At 37.3% G+C, this 19,681-nt stretch overlaps 1 long non-coding RNA gene across 2 annotated transcripts; it reads left to right on the top strand.

Annotated features, from left to right (window-relative positions):
- Positions 1 to 15,205: 15,205 nt before the first annotated feature.
- On the top strand, positions 15,206 to 19,118 carry LOC149253654 (uncharacterized). Of its 2 annotated transcripts, XR_016266224.1 has the most exons (4): positions 15,206 to 15,828; positions 16,039 to 16,151; positions 16,362 to 16,951; positions 17,490 to 19,118. It is a non-coding gene; the product is annotated as an uncharacterized LOC149253654 (long non-coding RNA). The 2 variants fall into 2 exon arrangements; XR_016266223.1 differs by having other exon boundaries at positions 16,362 to 19,118.
- The last annotated feature ends 563 nt before the right edge of the window (positions 19,119 to 19,681 follow it).

Here is a 19,681-nt window from a genome sequence, read left to right as displayed (position 1 = left end):
GAAATATGTGATGCCGATTCTAAATATATTTTTAGAAACTAGGTCAAACTCAGTTGATTAAAGTTGAGTATCATTATAATTTCAATTTCAGGGAAAAAACCATTCTCTCTGGTACAACACTATTGTTTTGGTTGACTGTGAGAACCATCCTCACCATGGTAAGATTGCTAGAGTTTTCCAATTTAAATATATATTACCAGTGAGTTTTTTTTATGTTCAGGTGCTGAATACTACCAGCAACGATGTCAACTTCACCATAGACAAAGTGGTGGGGATGAAGAAAGGCACCATTCACATCGCCCTGGACATCGATTGAGGGATAGCAACCTTTGCAATGATAATGCATGAGAGAAATGTGACAATAGTGACCACGTCCATGAATTTCAACAGGCCCTTCAACAACTTCATAGTCTCCAGGGGCGTGGTGCCCATCTTCCTCTCAATTTCTCAGCGCTTACCCTTCTTTGACATGGGAATGGGTAGAATTGGAAATGAGAATTTACGGGTATGTATGGCTATCAATCTCTATAAATTTATGTTAATATTTTCTGGTTTAGCATTATTGATATTACAAAGAAGCCTTTTGTAAAAGCAACATTGTCTTTTAAAATATCTAGAGTAAAACATTGTGTGTGCAAGGAATTGTTTCACAGCGACACGACCCTATAAAATCTCTACATAATAAAGCATTATTTCTGCAAACCATACTAATATAAAAATCAAAAATTTTGCAAATGACATCTTAGTTTATAGAAGGGTGAATTTTCCCAATTTTTATGTTTTATAGGAAAATTTTAGCACCTTTCATCCACCTTTTTACACTATGAATTTGTATTTATAGCAAGAAAATAGTTCTCCTTGAGCCATATCCATGATTGTGCTTTCATGATTGTGATCATGCAAGTCTTAGCTTTCATTACTGCCTCATGCTTTCATCAATCCCCCATGCTGACCCACATCAACCATATTCGAAAGCACCCAGTGATTGATGTTGTTGGAGGCAACACCCAGTGACTCATGCTGTTAGAGCATTCTATTATCGTGAGCGCTTGTCCTACTATTTTTAGGAATCAACACGCCCCATATTTAATGGTTACCTTAATGGACAATGTTAATCTCTCATGGAATCAGAGTGCAATCTTCACAAATGTTGTTGCCAATGCAATTCTTAAAAGATAAATTACTATATGGCACAATATTGTGACTCTATAATATGTGGCCATAGAACTTAAGTAGGGACAGGTACGAATTAATTACATCCTTTAAATCAGAAATCACTACTATAACTCGATATAAAACTTAGTCCTTTTGCATAAACATGTCTATTTGAAGTTAAAAATCTAAATAGGATAGTCCTTTCGCATAATCATGTATATTTGAAGTTAAAAGTTATAATAGGATGGCCAAGCAGTGATAAGTTTAATTTCTAATGCATTTTCTTCAAAAATTAAAACAAGATGTTAAAACAGTAATAAAACTGATTTCTAATGCATTTTAGGCTCGATTCATCTATTTATTTTCTAATTGAAACGTTCTTGTTTGCACTTTTTCATCGAAATGTCAAACCAGATTTACCTTTCACAAAACTTCCAAATATATCTTAGGAATGAGTTTTCTGAAATCATTTATATCTTTAGTGAGGCTTCTACTCTTAAAATAAACATTTTTTGTACTGAGAACCTCCATGTACATTTCACAAAACTTCCAAATTCATTTTAGGAAAGAGTCTCCTGGAATCATCTATTTCTTTAGTGAGACTTAGACTCTTAAACTAAACAAATTTCCAGTGAAAACCTCCACTTACGCTTGAGATCTTCCTACACACCATTCACAGGCACAAAAATTTTAGTGAAACCTCAACTTAGCAATGCTGCCAATAGGGGTGATAAGAACAGAGTGCTCAGGCTTGTGGGAGAGAACTTACTAGCTTTCTCACTTGCTAATAGCTATTTTCTCTCGCAAGCCAGAGAAAGCCAATAGGTTCTGTCTCATAAGCCTACACACCAGTGGGTTCTCTTGGTTTTCTCACCCTATGTTCTTACCATGCCTAAAAACGTTCCCGTAATGAAAATTCCATGTTCTTATCATGTTTATTAACGTTCCAGTTCATTTTAAATTTCACACACCCAGACATATTCTTGCTAATTCCAAAATTTGAATACCTGGCAACTTCGAAGCACCAAAGCTCAAGTGTTGACTTTTGTGCTTCTTGAGCTAAATGAAGAAGCTCGCTTAAAGGTAGTAGCTAAAGTAGCAAAAGTAATACTAGATGAATTTAAGCCAGATTCGAGCTTCATTTTCAAAAACTAAGCTTATAAGGTATAAATCCTGTACTGGTGAACTGAAAAATGTTTTTGATTTCTGAATCAGTTTTGTATATAAATTTTCATAACTGTAAAGAATAATATACAATATAGAATACCTATTATGGCCATGAACTTAGTTTCTCATGGAACTGGGGCTAATCGATAAAAATTTTGGTGTCTTCTTGGCACATGATATTAGCTGAATTCTCTTTATGGCGATCATAATTTTATTTATTTATAATCTTTTTTTTTCCTATATAAGATGTCAATCATGTGATAGATATTATTGCATTTCTTTTGCAAAATTTGGCGCCATTGCTTGTTCTTCCTATATGAATAAATCATTCTGCTAATATTGATTCGTTACCGTGTGAATAAATCATTTTGCTAATATTGATTCCAAAGAGAGATATAGCAAGCGTATTGACCTCATCAATATTCTCAAAAGAGACGGCCTAGCATGGGATCCAGCCTTTGATCGCTTCGCCAATGACAACAATAAACCAAGTCGACCATCCTCCGGTAACTCTCACCTTCGATGTTCCTGGGAGAATTCCCAAGCCTGGGATTAGAATTGGCATTGGGAGAAAATTCTCCCCTGGCTGCAGAGGATGGGAACAAAAAGGATAATGTTGCTATGTAGAGGATGTGAACAAAAAGGATAATGTTGCTATGCTAATAGTGCCATTGCTTTTGGGCGTCGTCCGACAACAATGAAACTGGGTCGACACCATTGTTTTTTTTCCTCTCAATTTAGTCCTATAATCCCCCATGTGTATGTTCTCAGCCTCAATGCCATGGTCCATGACTGCAGGGGCTGCCGACGGCTGAGAGGCCATATAAGAAGATCAACTATTGGAGGATGCCCCCTTCTCTATGGAGCTCCCTACATAATGTGTGGCCCATGTAAAGAGTTTGCTGCAAATGCACCCTATAAGAATAATTACAAAACCTACTCCAGAAGCCCTCCTCTGACAACCTGAAAACCCCAAGAAAATCCTCGAAGCAAAGAACTTAAACCCAAAAATGACGTTGCATCCAAGGCTTTCCTTTCTCGTATTTGATCTTTTATGAACAAGTCTTCAGCTTGAATCTGTCAAAGAAGTAATAAAGGCCGCACACAAAAATACCCTAATCAGTTCATATTCACATAATTTTGTGCGGAGAATAGAACAAGTTGCATTGCGTCAAGACCTCCTCTTCTTCCTCTAGTATTCTTCTTAAACACGCGTCATGGTTTCGAACCCTGTGATATGAGACCAAGATAGTTGCTTGGAACCCAGAGATACAAATGCACTTAACGACACGATTTTTCTTCTATTTTCTCTGAACCAGCACGTCCCCGGTTCGAATCCCAGATGCAGAGTGCTTCAATAAAATCTGGAGCTACACACTCACTAGGTGCAACTCTAACCCCAGTTGAACGGCCAGCATTCTAATTCCATAAAATGCATGTTAACTTCGACAACCATGGTCTTCTTGTTGACAGTCCCCTGATGTGGGGAGACCATGCCCGCCATTGGGTGCAAGTTTGAATTACTGAAAGATCTATCTGTCTCCCGTGGATCCAAGGAGGTCATAGCTGCCATAGGGTGCAGGTTCGAATCCTTCAAAAATCCATTTTTGGCTGTCTGTAGGAATACAAAAGAGTTGTGCACCTAAAATGACACTAGGTTGTTTTTTTTTCTTTTCCTTTTCTTTTTTCTGGTCTTTTTATCGGTCATTATTTCTTAAGTTTAGAAAATTAATTTTCTTTTTGTTGTTTTTATTATTTTATTTTTTTTATACCATAGTCATTATTTGAAAACTAATTTTCTAATTTAGTTTTTTCATAGGCATAATATATTTTCATTGTGATCTTGATCTACCATAAAAAAAAAAATAGTTTTTTTTTTTTGTTTTATCATAGTCATTATTTATTAATTTTATAAATTTAATTAGCTAATTTATTTTCTGATTTAGTTTACTCATATTCATAATATATGTATTTCATTGTGATGATTGATATAAGATAATATTTTTTTGGTTTTTTTATCATAGTTATTATTTCTTAATTTTATAAACTTAAATTTTAGTTTAGTTTACTTATAAGCAAAATATATGTATTTTATTGTGATGATTGATATAAGTTAAGATAAGATAATTATATTTATGTCCAACAAATGACCATCAAGTAGGTCAAATGGATTGTTGAGTACAATGATGTCCATACAAAGCGGGAGAACCAAATGGTCTCCCTATAAATAAAAAAGATATAATGCATGAAATAAATCAAAATTTGGCCGTAGCGGAGAAGATCCAAAAGTTAATAAGTCTGAGGATTTGATCCATCTCTCCTAACATCTGAGGTTGAATGAAGAGCACTGAAAAACTCAACAAAGTCTATTGGGTTGATGAAGAGTCAATGGAAAGTGCAGACTGTCCACTAAATCGTCGCCTGGGGGGTTCACGCACTGCTGAGGTATGGAGGACTTAGTTCGTCTCCCAAGAATGGACCTAAGATAGATTTTCTGCTGAGATCTCGTGTGCCAGGATGAGGTCCCATGGATCCTCACTGATCTAGTGTCTAGATACGTACTAGTATCAATCAATTTCTTTGTGCCCCTGTATGAAGGTAGTACCCTGAAAAATGTCGTGATCCTCTGTGTGGGGTGGGGTCTGATGGGAGGCTGAAAAATATGCGCTTGGAACATGAGATCCTCTTGAATATATAGGGCCAAACATCTTTGATCTGGATAGAATCTCTAATAAAACAATGAAACCTTCCTCTAGTCTCGTATTAAACATGGCATCCAAGAATGAAGTGCACATCGGTCTCCACTTCCTGTAAATGACATACTTGGGAGATTTTTTCTGGGCTATTCACCCAGTGGTCCATCTCTACCTGAAGTCTATGCGAACCTACTCTGAACTGTTCTAGAGGAATGCGAATATCATCCATTCAATGGTGAAATGTATATTGGGGTCAAACAATGAGCCCGTCTCTCAACTCCAAGAAGTGCTTAGCGTAGAAGGCCATATTTGGGTGCAACCCTCTCGGAGGATTGACCCAAGTGACCTAGACAAACTGCGTATAGATGTCCTCCTTGATGATATTTTTTAGCTCATGTGTAGTAGGTAAAAGGTGACCAGGAGTATCTAAAGAATATCGGAAAAGAGGGAGATGATACAACTGAATTCCCACTAACTCTAAGAGATTTGAAACTCTTGTAAACCAACATCTAGCTTAGCTTGAAGGAGTAGAACGAGCAATTCTCAGAAGAGAAATATGCCAAGTAATGATATCGGTCCCAACTCTTTATCGAGTATGAAAAGCCTGGACACAACGCAAGAATGAAACCAATCTAAAGATCGTCTCAAGCCGAAAGGGCTGAGCTCCAAACTTTGTAGGGATGATGTGTTGTAGTAGTGTCATTTTGCTTCTAATGATGTGGTGGAGAAGAAGAATTTAGACTCCCTGAGATGAAGCCCAATTTGACTCAAGTAAAGACGATCCCCAAATCTCTAAGCCATATAGAACAGTGCAACAGATCAATGTGTCCATGAGGATCATCTTGGATGAGATGGCCTAGAAGTGATGTCGAAAACTATGTCTCTCAAGAAGGGCTAAGGATCCATATCCTTTGTTGAACTGAGGCTGAAGCATTGGTCGCAAGCTGAAGCGAGGACCTGAGAATTGCACCCCGAAGTAAGTATACGTGCTAGTGATCTCAATCTCTCCCCTTTGAATAGGAATTGAAGGTCTGAGGTTTTCTTCACCCCATTGGAGATCATAACAAAGGAGACGATGATAAGAAGCTTTGACGTCAGAGTAGAAGGGTTGAGAGTGAGTTAAAGCATATCAAAGTTCTCGATGTAGAGTCTTGCATTTGTCATCGTACCACTTGTTCATGGGGAAAGATCCAACTTTAGGGGAGATGGAAATAGAACAAGTGGAGTGGAGGAAGGATTTGAGTGTTGCTTCCCAAATGGCAGATGAAAGATAGTTGTATTTAGTAGAAGCAGAATCAAGCAAGGAGAATTGGGTCTTTGATGGGAGCATCTTGCGTATAGTAGAGGAGAAGATGCTGGGGTCTCCTTCGTCAAATCATAAGGTAGTTCGGGGTGGGCCCCAAGGGGAGGGATCAGGTGGAAGGGGAGGGTCAAACCAGAGAGAGAAGGAAACAAGTGCATGATCGACAAGGGGTATGGAAGAGACCGAGAAATGGCGAATAAAAGGGAGAAAGTTATGGCTAATGAGGACATAATCAAGTACACTCGCACCTCCGCCATATGGCTGACATGTGAAAAAGAAAGAGTCTTGGAAATAGGGGAAACCATTTAGAATCAACACTCTTGGGATTCCCCCCACTGCAATAAATGCTTACCATAAAATGTAGTGGGCCCCAAAGCATCATCTAACCTTCGGTGAAGCCCTACTGAATCTGGATCTATCCCTTGGGTACAAAACACATCCTCTGATTGGTCGTGGAGAGGGATCTAGAGATCTCTAGTACAAGCATTGAAGTAACCTAGGAGGATGACTTCCCCAACAACAAATTACTTAGTGATGTCAATGTACAAGTCTATAAAGGGATCCCCATTTGAGCCATTATGGATGGGAAATGGTGAAGAGGCTGGGGGAAAGTAACAAACTGCAATATAGATGTCCCTCATAGGAGAGACTCTCACACCAATCTGAATCCACATAAAACTAAAAAACTTATCTTTGGCTACCAAAGATAACCTGTTCGGAGTGAGTCACTAGCGTAGATTCAGTGGGAACATAGAGAGAAGGCCTGACCATCACCTCAAATATTTTCATGAATGCATGGAGCAACAAGGTATTTTTCTTGAAGATGTACAAATGAAGTTGTTCAAGTGTTATTTAGATGAGGATATTAGAGTTTGGTATAAAACGATACCTCGTGGCAGCATATCTTCCTTGAAATTTTTTCATATAGCATTCCATCAATATTTCAAAAAATTATATCCACCGAATGCTCTATTTGAAGATTGTTGTGCACATTTTAATGATGAAGACATTCCCGAGGTTGATGACCCGACTGAAGATGTTTGTGGAGCTTTGCTCCAAGAAAACATCTACTCGCATCAAGAAGCATCACTAAATGAGAAAGAAAGAAAGGAAGGAAACATCATCGAGCTACAAATAAACCCTCAGAGGTATTATTCGGCCAAATTTGATGTTTCTCCTTCCTATGATGTATATGAATCTGATGGAGAGTCAAGTGATGCAGAGCCACAACAATTCCAGTCATGGGAAGCTGCACAAGAAGAGGAGGCCCATCAAGAGGTCAGTAGGGAGGCTCTAGTTTACAATGCACATCCTACACCCAGAGAACAAGATCAAGAACCTCCTCCGATTTATGATTCCTATCATTTAGAGGAGGATGAGATGGTCAAGGATTGTCAAATGGATTCGTTTACTAGCAAGTGGGGAGAAAGATTCCAACATTAAGTTTTGCTTAATAAATCTAAGGCTGAGGAGCTAAACAATATTTGTAGCTGCCCTCACCGAGAAGATATTGGTTAGCAGACTCTCTATGAAAAAGAAGCAGTTGCAAATTTTTCTTGTCAGTTATATGACCCTGTAGCTGACTATCTGGCGACATTCTTAAGTCAGCAGCAGAGGTTATGTCTAAAGCATGCATCAAGCTCTTCATTTGCAGATTTTTCATGGCACATGCTTGTTTTAATTTTTATTTTTCAGTAGCATGGGGGCACTAGGTCCAGCACCCAAATGCTAGCATGGCTCCATTGGAGGGTTGAACTCACTTAGGTGAACTGAACCCTATGCATAAGTAGGAATGTATATAAATATGTTCACTAGCTGAGCATTTACTTTCCAGTTGTTAGAATTTTTATTTCTGCATTTTAGATTGATGAGGAAAAGTCCCATGGAGATTTTCTGGTTACAAAGATTCATTATATTTCTAACTCCATGCCTAATGGTGAAGGATATTTTTCTATCGATTCTTAGCACATAGCAAGGCACTGCCCTCAGTTGGAGCCAATGTTGTCACCCACTGCTAAATATGTTTTCAGCTGTGAAAAAAGTACAAAAGAGCAGTGAAGTTTGAATCCATCTTCCAAGGCCACATAAGCAGTTAAGGCAAAAGTGATAGGGACCAGATGAGTAGCTAAAGGGATGCACAATGACAGAGACATGGCCTAACTAGAGGTTTTCGCAGGAACAACAGAAGGACCTCTTCCTCCATCATCATCTAGTTTCTTATTATTTCTATAATTTCCTTATTTCCAAGAGGGACCAAATCCTAATTGTAATCATTTTGGGAAACATAGCCCTACATTCGCCGAGACAACTAGTCTAGCAGACAGATGGAGCTCTAGCTAACATACTTTTGTAACTGTAACCCAAGCTCCTCCTCTTCTAATAAATAGGGGGAAGCAACACTTTAATAAGGCTCCAGAATTTCGCACCCGCAAGGTCTGAATTTTGAGATGCCACTTTTGGTTCTATTTTCTTATTCATGGGGGACTTGACTGATGTTATGTTGAATGTTATGGACTGGTTATTTGGACCCTCTAAGTATTAATGAAACTTTCCTAGTGATTCCAAGTAGATCAATGTGCAGTATGTTTCCTCTTCGTAAATCTCATTTCATTTGTGTTTTCCCTTCTTTGAAATAGTGTAATGAAGTTGTTGGTTTCTCTCTGATTCATGGATTTATCTAGGCTGCTAAATAGAGAACAATACATGTGCATATTGCAGACTTACTTGTGTTATTCAATAGCCTACAATACCTGTAGTAATTACAAATTTAATTGTGTTATTGGGTTGACTTGCAGTACCTGTGTGAGCCCAGATTTACTCATGTTGTTGGCAGATAATAATACCCATGTTATATCCGGCCTAAAACCTTAATTAGCACTCTGTTGTTTCTCCCATTTCACCTCCTTCCTCTTCCATCTTTTTGCTGGAACATTGTTGCTGAGGATTCCGTTTGTTTACAACCCTACACATCAATTTCTCTCCTTCCTCTCCTCCTCTCCACCCTTACTCCAAGGTCAATATTAAGTTGTCTCATTGTTATTTGTCAGCCACCAGAACAAGAAATTTCTCTTTGAGATTGCCCCGATATACCCCCCGCATTTGGATCCATGTGTTGGCTTGAGTCTACCTTAATGAAAGGCTATTGAACCAAGCCCCCCTTTCAATATCTTTTTATTACGTGACAATTGGAGTGTTGCAAAACCCCTCACAGATAATCTTCCATGCACTCCTCTACTTAAGATGTCCTAGGCACTGGTCTACAATCAACCCAGAGGCTATCTCTAGGAAGCTTTCTATATCTCCTGCAACACTTGTGCTACATGTGTTAGAAAAATCCACAACACAACAAATGATGTTCAAAGCAAGTTTTAAAAATCTAGAATCTATATTCGATGTAAATGAAATTTTTTGTTGAGAACTATATAGGCTAGGAATGAGACTCAATCTATACATTGTGCTAAGTCATTTCTTTGTAGCTTAAATATCTATTCCACATAGTTACTTAGGGTACATTGGCCAATGATCCAAAATAGATCTTGGATAGACTTCTAAGTCTAAATTGTTCCTCATAAAGGAAAATGAAAGTCCAAGGATGCTCTTGGAAATAGCCCCATTGCGTAGATCATTTCGTTCTGAATCTATTACAACTTGAATGGGCTAAAATGGATTTTGGATGAAGAAGTTATCATAGAAAGAAGATTGCCTTTGTCCTTTGGAAAAGGAGGCATTTCTTCTAAAAATGGCTTAAAAGGCCTTATAAAGGAAATCACAGCGCAAAAGGCTAAAGGGAAGGACTTAAGGTCGGGTGAAAGGAACCCCGACTGCAACATCCGACTTATCGCATCGGAGGTAGGCCTTCGCCCGATGTCGAGACCCCAGGCAGGGTGATGAAGCGATTGTGACGATCGGCGTTGGCAATCGACATCGGTATATGCAAATAATATAAGGGAAGGATCCCGGGCCAATGTGACATTGCAATCGCCGATACCAGCGATCATCGGATTCGTGAATCAGCGGTAGGCATAACCAAAGGGTAGACCCACGGGCCATTGTGATAGCGATATGTGATGTGTGATATCAACCGTCGGATCAGGAAAGGAATGGACGATCTAGATTTAATTGGCGATCCTGGATGCTAAGGCCTGATACAATTGCAATAGCAATATGCTGATAAGGGCCATACCTGATGGGTTTATAGACCCGATTGCATAAATTTTCAGATCCGGATTTTTGGATTTTCAATGTATTCCTTTATATTTTGGTTTTTAAGCCCTACGCCATGCGATAACGGTTTGTGATAGAATGGTGGACCCTATGGGTTTATAGGGGAAATTTAATGAAATTTCAAGTCCGGAACTCATGCTCGATAGTGTAATTTCGGAAAAATCTCTGTGTATTGGATTTTTCTCCATTTTTGGGTTTTTGCATCGAAGAAGGCCCTAATCCCTTTGTAGCAGCCCCTGATAAGTGTTCCACACTACAAGTAGGTCTTTTTGGCATATAATGATGTGTTTGAAGCCACAGAGTCGCAGAGCCATATGGCCAGTCGAACAGACAACGCGTAGAGAAGCCACAGAGCCGTAGGGGAGTAATGACACGCAGAGAAATGACTGGGGAAGCCGCAGAGCCGGAAGAATGCCTCAAAGAAGCTAGAGAGCACAAATAAGGCATAAGCGTAGGCAACTAGTGAAAAGCTAATGCGTAGAGTAGCTGAGGGTGTCTGGGAGTCGCTTAGAGGTCAAGTGGAAAAACCAAAGAGCTGAAAGTTGTTGAGACAGTCGCTTGGAGGTCAAGCGGACTGCTGAAAGCTCAGAAAAGCTAGAGCCAAGAGCCAGAGCCAGAGCCAAGAGCTAGAGCTAGAGCCGAGAGCTAGAGCTAGAGCCAAGAGCCAAAGCTAGAGCTGAGAGCCAGAGCCGAGAGCCAAAAAGCCGAGAGCTTTAGAGCCAAGGATGAGATGGTGTTCTAAGCCCATTATGTTCTATGTAAACCAGTGGAGTTGAGTGTGGAGCTTGTAAAATAACTGTTGCCATAATCCCAGAGAACCTAGTCGAGTTGACTAGAGCTCAAGGAGACGTAGCCCAAGAGTTTTGGGTGAACTCCAAATTAATATCGTTGTTATGTGTGTTGTTTTATTGTTGCATCTTGCTGCTATGCATGTGTTGCTTATTTGCTGCTTTACTTACTGTCATATGTATTTTATGCCAGCATAAGCAAGTGAACTTACATCACATAACGATTTTAAAACAAATATAAGCATACACCTATGTTAAAGCACATTATTAATTCTGCATTGGTTAATCAATAAATCTTGGGAATATTTAAGCTTTAGAAGTGGGAGAGGTTCTTGTAAGCTCACAAGAAGCCTTCAGTGCCCCATTTTCAGATCAGGTGGTATCGGAGCGTAAGATTGGTTAACCCCACCTTCAAGAAGGTTATATCAGAATGCTTGATTGACAGAGCAAAGATTGCTTGTCTGAAAGGTGTTTAAACAGTTAGAGGTTGATTGTATGCTTGTTGTACTCTGATCATTGTTTGAGTTTGCAGAGGTGAAGGGAAAGCTATTGATAGCTCAGTCCAAGAAGGACAAGAAGGAAGAAGGGATGAAGACATTCTTCTTATCCCAAAGGACCTCAAGGCCATCCTTGAAGGACAAGAGGTTTGTTGCAAAAGGTTGCTGAATAAGCTCTTTATTAATATTGTTTAACGTTTTTTTTGTTCATTGGCATAATGACAACTTCTACAAGTGAGTCCTCAAATTCTTATTTCCTCACAAGATTCCTTGATGGAGACATGAAGCAAGACTTCTTCATCATGATGGATATGGTGAGAGAAATGTATGAGGATGGAAGGAAGAGCAGCATACTTAGAGAGCATAATTTTTGGGTCATGTTTTAGTAGAAACTTGATCAATTTTAGAGGGAACTATCTACTTCTATAATGAAACATGCAACACAATCTTTAATGCAAGACAATATACACTGAATGCACTAGGATTTATTGCTTAATGCATTTGTCTATGCTCAATATCATCTTTCTATTCCTTGCAGTACTTACAACTTTGATCCCATGAACTAGCATGAGGTTAGGGGATATCGGTGCAACCATATAATAGGGGATATTAGCCCATGAATCAACTAGCATAGGAGGAAGACACCTAGCAATCAAGTCAATTTTGAATAACGGTTTTGGATTAGAACCATTATTAATTTAGTGAGAATAAATTAGATGATGTGGCAAATGCGTGGGTTAACCCAATTCAATATGGGCACTCATAAGTCTTTATTGTTGGCATTATGATTTGTCATCATGGTCAAGTAGAGATCTATGATTAAACACAAGTGTGGAGATCAAATCTAGCGTATGAATTATGATGCATGCACTAAAACAACTTAGGTGTTAATACAAATAGTTTTTTATTTTTTATTATTATAGTTGTTTCTTTAACTATTAATATAGATAATATATACAAATTGTTAACAATCCTTGATCACTGGTGAAGTGAGGGTGGTGATATTCCCTCACCAAAATTATATATCCCCCTACTACAAGTTAGTCTTTGTAACTCGTCATGGATACACAATTTTGGTGAGGGAATATCATCACCCTCACTTCACTAGTGATCAAGGCCCATTAACAATGTGTATATATTATCTATATTAATAGTTAAAGAAACAACTATAATAATAATAAAAATAAAAAACTAAAACTATTTATATTAACACCACATTACACACATGCACACACATTAATTTTGGTGTTAATTAGGCAACAACACATTACACACATAAAAAAAATGATCCCTAATGATAAACATCAATACAAATTTTTATAACTATTTAGCAACTTTAATAGAGATTCGAGTGCCAAAAAACAAAGTGCTATATCGACACACACAATAAGTAGATCAAACAATTATGTAATAACATAGATCAAAACAAATGCAAGTGGTAGATCTTCTTTATCATTTTCCAGTGGCCAACTCCACCTCTCATTCAATAGCTCCATGTTCAATGCGACAACTTTCCAACCACCATTCTCTAATTGCTTCTATTATTTTGAAATGCCAAGTTGAAGAACCAATAACTTATTAAAATTGCACGTCCTATTGTGGTGAACTTGCTTTGCTCTCCAATAATCTGTTTCTCAAACTTTATCTATCTAAACAAATCATCTATGCCACAAACATGTAAAAATAATTACAATATACAGCTATAATATAAAAACAAAACTTAATATCAAAAACTTCAATACAATATACCATTTTTTATCTAATTTATATTAAAATTGATTTAATACACTTACTATGCCTCATTTCATTTATTTTTAAGATAAATAAGAATATATAAAAAAGACTATAAAACTCTCCAAAAGCAACCAAAAACAACATGCACATGATTTAGGACACCGCTCTCAATGTTCTTTAATATTAAAAAAAATTTAAATATTTTTTGAACTTTAATTTTTATATTACTCAATCAAAAAAAAAAATATATATATATATATATATAATTAATGAGACCAATTTTACACTCACCTCTGCTATACAACAATACTTCACCGTTTTCATCCCAGCCTTCAAGGGTAGATTTTTTAATAATATTAACATAGCTATACAAAATTAAATTAATCCCTCACATGAAATAGGTTATTAGTTCCACCAGGTGAAGGCTTAAAATATTTAAAATCTTTTGATCCCAAAACTACACAATCTTAAACTAAGCAACTAAACAAATTCAAAGGATCCTTACTCGGCTTTTCTCAGTCGCGGGACTTCAGAGCTTCATTACTTTGGAAGTTCGTTAAAGCTGGTGGGATTCGTCCACTGCTTTGAGTTTGCCTCCTTTTCCCCTAGCTTTCGATCTTCATTTTGCAGGATTTGGCCACAATTTCACCCTTAAACCCTCGGCTTTAGGGTTTCTAAAAGTATATTTTCTTTCAATAATGAGGTTTACCAGGATTTTAAAGTTGGAGAGGGCATGCAGAGAGCAGCAAATTATTAGGTTTCATAATAAGGCGTAGTTCCTAGCGGTGAAGTTGGAGGCCCCATCTAGTTCGAGGTATCCAACCATGCTTTGTCCTATGGGAGGAGGAGGGTAGCCGCAACAGGGGGGCTAGTAGTAATAACACGCAGATGCATTAGTCCTGAGGATTTCATGGACTTGGAAATCAGTCCATGGGGCATAGGTCCTCAAATATGTGGAGTGCATTGCTTAGCATACGGAAAAAAAAAAGGGACAACAACAGATTTTATGTAATGGGAGGCAGTGGCCATAATTTTCGTCTAGGAATCCCGTGCGATGCGACAGTCTCCATGTAAGAAAAATTTAGATCCCCATCCACCTTTGTTAGGATCCAATATGGGGTTGCATATTTTTTTGAATTTGATATCTATTTATTTTCAGTTTTTGCTCATTGAATGAAACTTATCTCCCAGTTATTCAAATTGCATTTTTTTTTCAAATTTATCTATATACACATGATATTGAGAGATTGTTGCTGTAGTAATTTTTTTTCTTTAAAATTTTTCCTTCTGTTTGTTTGAGTAAAATGAACATTTTTATTTATATGTAATCCCCACATTTATATTTATATATAATTACATATCATAAAATTTTATTCCTACTTAGTGATTAAACAGTATTTGAAGGAGCAATAAATATCTCACAGGACCCATCGATAGTTCATTTTACCTTACTGCAGCGATCATGACAAGTAGATAAATCTGCACTGTGCTTTGGATTTTTTTCGACCAAGAATTTTTGAAATAGTGCAGCACTCAGAGCAGGAAAGGTCACATTATTATTTTAGATATCCTATGGATCATTAAAATTTCTGCATATAGACGACATTATGTATCATTTTTCTACCAATTATCTAGAATAACTTTATCTATAATGAGTGTTTTCCCTGTCGAGAGGGTTGTAAGGCGAATGGAAAATAGAGCACGTAAAAAGCCATTGCTCAATGCCCAATTTGCACCCATGTCTGTTGAATTGGTTTCCATGTATTGGAGTTTCCCTGAAGAGAAGTGAAACTCGAACCCATTATTGCGCTGAGATTCCGGTTAAACCCATGAGCGAGATCTCACCTGATTTCCTGGTTTATACTCGATTTCACGTTAGTAAGAGATTGGCAGTGAGTGCTCCACTCGGTCCCTACATATGTAGCAGGGTGGGACAGGGGATGGCTCCCCTACAAGATCTCAGAGACAAAATTCACATCTAATCTCTTGCCCAGCATCCTAAGATAAGAAAAGAAAGGCTTCCCATCCCCTTCATATCTATCCTAAATGCCATCGCCCACCAGAAGTATAAATATAAATTCTAATTTTACTCTCCTTCCATCCCATATTAATTCCTTTGTAAAATCCATTGATGAAATCTGTTGCATACAGGCATTGAAACGAAAGTGGAATTGGGTGGGGCAAACTAGCTGCCATAGCAGATCTTGAGATCACTGCTTTGGGATTTCGACTTCTTCGGCTACATCTGTACAAAGTAACTCCAGGTATGTTTATATTTAAAGCCATTTTGTTAAATATTAAAACAACATTGAGTATTGAACAAAACATAAGATAAGAAAGGCTTCAGATCGCCTTCATACCTACCCTGAATGCCATCTCCCACCAGAGGTGTAAATTTAAATTCTAATTTTAATCGCCTTCCATCACATATTAATTCCTTTGTAAAATCCATTGATGAAATATGTTGCATACAGGCATTGAAACAAAAGTGGAATTGGCTGGGGCAAACTAGCTGCCATAGCAGATCTTGATATCAGTGCTTTGGGATTTCGACTTCTTCAGCTGCATCTGAACAAAGTAACTCGAGGTAGGTTTATATTTAAAGCCATTTTGTTAAATACCAAAGCAACTTTGAGTATTGAAGAAAAGATAAGATAAGAAAGGCTTCCCATCCCCTTCATACGTAACCTGAATACCATTTCCCACCAGAGGTATACATATAAATTCTAATTTTACTCGCCTTCCATCCCATATTATTTCCTTTGTAAAAGCCGTTGATGAAATCTGTTGCATACAGGGATTGAAACGAATGTGGAATTGGGTGGGGCAAACTAGCTGCCATAGCAGATCTCGAGGTCACTGCTTTGGAATTTCGACTTCTTCGGGTGCATCTGTACAAAGTAACCCCAGGCATGTTTATATTTAAAGCCACTTTGTTAAATACTAATACAAAATTGAGTATTGAACAAAAAATAAGATAAGAAAGGTTTCCCATCCCCTTCATACCTAATCACTGCTTTGGGATTTCAACTTCTTCGGCTGCATCTGTACAAAGTAACTCCAGGTATGTTTATATTTATAGCCATTTTGTTAAATACTAATACAACATTGAGTATTGAACAAAAAATAAGATAACAAAGGTTTCCCATCCCCTTCATACCTACCCTGGATGCCATCGCCCACCAGAGGTATAAATATAAATTCTAATTTTACTCGCCTGCCATCCCCTATTAATTCCTTTGTAAAATCCATTGATGAAATCTGTTGCATACAGGCATTGAAACGAAAGTGGGTTTGGGTGCTGAAAACTAGTTGCCACAGCAAATCTTGAGATCACTACTTTGGGATTTCGACTTTTTTGGCTACATCAGTACAATGTAACTCGAGGTATGTTTATATTTAAAGCCATTTTGTTAAATACTAAAACATCATTGAGTATTGAACAAAAGATAAGATAAGAAAGGCTTCCCATCCCCTTCATACCTACCCTGAATGCCATCGCCCACCAGAGGTATAAATATAAATTCTAATTTTACTCGCCTTCCATCCCATATTAATTCCCTTATAAAATCCATTGATGAAATCTGTTGCATACTGGCATTGAAAGGAAACGAAAGTGGAATTGGGTGGAGCAAACTAGCTGCCATAGCAGATCTTGAGATCACTACTTTGGGATTTCAACTTCTTCAGCTGCATCTGTACAAAGTAACTCCATGTATGTTTATATTTAAAGCCATTTTGTTAAATACTAAAACAACATTGAGTATTGAACAAAAGATAAGATAAGAAAGGCTTCACATCCCTTCATACCTACCCTGAATGCCATCGCCCACCAGAGGTATAAATATAAATTCTAATTTTACTCACCTTCCATGCCATATTAATTCCTTTTGTAAAATCCATTGATGAAATCTGTTGCATACAGGCATTGAAACGAAAGTGGAATTGGGTGGGGCAAACTAGCTGCCATAGCAGATCTTGAGATAACTGCTTTGGGATTTCGACTTCTTTGGCTGCATCTGTTCAAAGTAACTCCAGGTATGTTTATATTTAAAGTCATTTTGTTAAATACTAAAACAACATTGAGTATTGAACAAAAGGTAGAATAGCGTATAATTTATTTTTCTAGAGAAAAAAACAGACTTTCATTCCTTAACAGAGAAAGTTTACATTTTCACGGATCTATATCAGATCATACTGAGAAGATAACATTGAAATCTATAGATCATGACATAAAAAAAAAGATTTATTACAATACTAACAGTAACAAAATTGTTAAAATAAGTGAACTATAGGAGCAATGATCTACGTGTACATAAGGTCCAATGCTACCCTTCTTACAGTGAAATGCACATTATATTCTTGAGTAATTTTAAGCAGCCACAGAAAGACAGAAAGATCCACTCATGTCTTTTGAGTCTCTTTTTCAAGCTCATATTGACATATTGACAGGCGACACAAATTTGATATGCAGCCCTCTCAACAGCTAAACACTTCCAGGTAGCCTTATGTTATCCATCACATACAGATGGACCAGTGTGAACATATGTTCTGGAAATAATCGAAATTTCCTATCTTAGCATCATCATGTTGAAAGTAATTGAAAATCATATGTTATGAAATTTATAGAAGCATTGCAAAGATCTCTTTTCATAGAATAAATAAAATTTAAAGCTCATGCAAGAGAGATTAAATGCATGAATCAACCTTAGATTTATCATTTACATTCGATGGTGATATTCTCATGTTCTAGAATCCGCAAAGTTCTACAGATTACACTGCTCATTATATGATTCTCTTGGATATTGCCCATCTTTTTGAAATTTCTTGTATGGTAAAAAGCCTGCACCACTATATGTTCTGTTTTCTCCTCTCAAAGAAGGAAACACATACTTTTCTATTTGAATATGCCTACAAAAACCTATTGAATACATCTCTTGAAGTATTTGGAATTCTAAGAGACTATCCACACTAGTTTCTGAGTGATGAAATTTCATACTACATTCTTCTTATTCCTTAAAGGGATCACCATAGTTGCAAAAGCCATCCTAAAACTGCAGTCTTGCATCAATGGGGTAGGGCTCTGGTTACTTTGTAATACAAATCTGCCATCTTATAATTATGTGATACATTGGAGATAATTTATCCTGAAATAAGAGTCCAATGTTGAGTTTGAAGTCCAACTTTATCTAGTTATTGCGTCAACACCTGAAACCGGAACATAAAATTCAGAGTTAAAATGAATCCTAGGAAAATGTCTTTCCATCCACAATTGATCAAGCTCACTGACTATTATACTGCCATTTGCAGAAAATGCAGCAACTTTAATTCACAGTTGGAGCTCATAAATCCATTCCCACACGTTCAATTATTAGTTTCTTCACATGTGCACAAAATTCAGAGTTAAAATGAAGCCAAGGAAAATGTCTTTCCATCCACAATTGATCAAGCTCACTGAATATTATACTGTCATTTGTAGAAAATGCAACAACTTTAATTTACAGTTGGAGCTCACAAATCTATTCCCATACGTATAGTTTTTAGTTTCTTAACATGTGCACAAGAGAGGTGATAGAGAAAAAAATACCTTGTTTGACTTTTTTTTTGTCTTCTCGTTGGCTTTGGTGTGGATAATTACACTTCATGCCAGGCACTTGAGGTTTTTGTTGTGGACCATCTTCAAGACTTCTGTCTCTTAACACTTATGAATAAGAACATTGAATCTTCTCGTCTTCAGATGAATAAGAGTGGCATGAATTGATGAGTGTAGAACTCCAGTTTGTATTATTGAATAGTGATGTGTTATGAATTGTGCTTCTTCCAGTGTTACTGAAAAGTATCTTGTCGCCAACAACATTAATGGTCTTCACAACTCCATAGTTATTGCACCCAGATTTCAGAGGACTCAGGGGACTGTTAGCATCATGAAGTTGCCATGCTTAAATGCCCTCATAAGACCTGCTATAAAGGTCACTCTTGCATTTTCTTCTTCCCGTTACAGCCATAAATAATACATGGCCTGTATAGTCTTGGATAAATGAGTGTGCAACCAAGTAATCTGATTTTATGAACTTTTATTTGTTGTTTGTAGCCAAGTTTTCTTGATTGTTCCCACAA

This window comes from Pinus tabuliformis, chromosome 7, assembly GCF_031772625.1.
Source record: "Pinus tabuliformis cultivar Carrire ecotype Pingquan chromosome 7, CPIR1, whole genome shotgun sequence".
NCBI classification, from domain to species: Eukaryota; Viridiplantae; Streptophyta; class Pinopsida; order Pinales; family Pinaceae; genus Pinus; species Pinus tabuliformis.
The sequence above is the reverse complement of the archived record's forward strand: the minus strand, read 5'-3'. Positions and strand labels throughout refer to the sequence as shown.